The sequence below is a fragment of the Physella acuta genome, unplaced genomic scaffold, assembly GCF_028476545.2.
Source record: "Physella acuta isolate Inbredline_101_S28 unplaced genomic scaffold, ASM2847654v3 ptg001177l, whole genome shotgun sequence".
Lineage (NCBI taxonomy): Eukaryota > Metazoa > Mollusca > Gastropoda > Physidae > Physella > Physella acuta.
Genome location: NW_026732694.1, coordinates 342,501 through 345,142, shown reverse-complemented (window position 1 = coordinate 345,142; position 2,642 = coordinate 342,501).

Sequence of the window (2,642 nt, the reverse complement as noted above, 5' to 3'; positions counted from 1 at the left end):
AATTTTTCCCTGCTTAAAGACTCGCATATGAGAGTGAGGTAAAGCACGAAATTTGGAGGCGTATCCTTACAAAGGTAGTGTCCTTGGTAAGTTTTTTGTTAAGATAAATTATTCAATCAATGTAAATTTTTCTGTTTTTTTTTTACAGAAGCTGTGTATGATGATTACGGGCTGGAGATGATTAATGTAGTTAAAACAGCTATCGAGAAAGGAACTCAGTTTGATCGCCTTTAAGAAAAGATGACCATCTATGGCGACGTACGCATCTGCCGATGGGCCCTTACACTACAGGAAACAGCCTGTACTGTGAAACATATCAAGGGAACTGAGAACTTTGTAGCAGACATTCTATCACGAGTGTTTTACGCCAACTAGTGTATATTATATTGAGAAATGTTTGAGAAAGGTATTACTGATGCAGTTTAGAATGATTATGCAAATCAAATTTTTTATTGTGGCTTCTCACATGTATCTTCATAGGTTGAGATAGTCAGACCACGAGCTTGGTGCCCGGCCGGAGAAAACCATAGTCCACATGCAGGACCGAAATGTTCAAGCTGGATGCGAGCCACACTCTGGACCGAACTGTCCAGGCTGGATACAAGCCACACTCTGGACCGAACTGTCCAGGCTGGATACAAGCCACACTCTGGACCGAACTGTCCAGGCTGGATACAAGCCACACTCTGGACCGAACTGTCCAGGCTGGATACAAGCCAAACGCTGTCCCCACCGGTCAAAGCGAGGCGTCCTAAGGGCTGAAGAATAAATAGTCGAGCTCGGGCACCAACAGTGGCTAATGGAACAAGAGATGTTTGATCTCTTTAAGGAAAAGCGATCTGAAGGTGGAGGGGAGGGATGTTACGTCCCTTACATGTCCCCTGCTTGTGTGTGTGTTGTGTGCTGGAACGACAGGTACCCTCCCTTTGGTGTATAGTTGTATCCCTTGGTTGAGTGTGTTTACATGGAGCGAGAGGTGTTCACGTGAGGTGTGTCAGGTGACGGGTGTCAGAGCGTGTGCCAGTGTGTGAATCAGTTAGTTGTAGTGTGGCTGTGGACGTGGAACATGGAACGTGGTGTTGAGTATTGTATTTATATCGTAGACCCCTTTTGATCCTTTTATTATTTAAGTACTGTATATATTATTAAATATCTTATTATTATTGTTATTATAGAGTGTTAGTGTTATTGTTGTATACGTCGTATTTGTCTGTTGTTATTTATATACCCCTAGATTCTAGAACCCAACATATATATATATATATATATATATATATATATATATATATATATATATATATATATATATATATATATATATATATATATATATATATATATATATAGGGAGCCGGACGTTTTCCCGAAAAGACACTCTCCCGAATGCCGTTTGACCGAATGTGACAAATGCCCGAATGGACACTTGCCCGAATGCGACAAATGCCCGAATGGACACTTTCCCGAATGCGACAAATGCCCGAATGGACACTTGCCCGAATGCGACAAATGCCCGAATGGACACTTGCCAGAATGCGACAAATGCCCGAATGGACACTTGCCCGAATGCGACAAATGCCCTAATGGACACTTGCCCGAATGCGACAAATGCCCGAATGGACACTTGCCCGAATGCGACAAATGCCCGAATGGACACTTGCCCGAATATGACCATTTGGTGACCATTGAAAAATAATCTCAGACAAAATATCTTAGACAAAATATCTCACAGCAAAATTTTAATAGTGTGTAGGATGATTTTAGTTGATTTCAACATTTTTTTTAATTGAATGTCATACTATTTTCGAGATTTTTTTCTATTTTTACAAGCTTTTATTTAACTCACTCGTCAGTCTGTCGACAGTCTGTGTAGATCGTAACGCCCGAGCGAAATTGCAGGCACTTCTAACTGACAGCTACGTTTCCTAGTTTAGTACGTAGGTCAAGACATGAAGACAATGCAACATGACATTCAATTTGACTTAATCGGTTGCCAAATTAATTTTTTATGAATTAATTAAAATTTTGTCCAAACTAGAAGGCTGTATCATCAAACTATTCCGCACTATTATACACGCGTCATCACGTTCTTTAGCTGCGCAATGATTTTTAGTCATGCAACTCTATTGTAAATTTTAAAAAATTTAAAGTACTGAAAAACAATTCATGAAAACGTTTAATAACAAGCGTTTATGTAATAATGCACTAAAAAAGAAAAGCGTGGGTCTCTTCTTAAATATTAATAAATCTATCCAATAGATACTAAAGTGACCCACGCTTTTCTTTATAGTTATTTAAATAGTAGTGTATAATTTATTTTCTCCTTTTTAGTTCATTATTACATAAAAGCTTGTTATTAAAACGTTTTTAATGAATATTTTTACAAGCTTTTATTTCTCACTATCTCTGTGTGTCGTCAGTCTGTCGTCAGTCTGTCTGTCTAGATCGAAACGCCCGAGCTAAATTACGGGCACTTCTATCTGACAGATACGGTTCGTAGTTTGTTACGTGGGTCAAGACATGAAAACAATACAACATGACATTAAATTTGACTTAAATGGCTGCCTAAATAACTTTTTATGAATGGATTAAAATCTTGTCCAAATTAGTAGGTTGTCTCATCAAACTATTCCGCGCTATTAGAC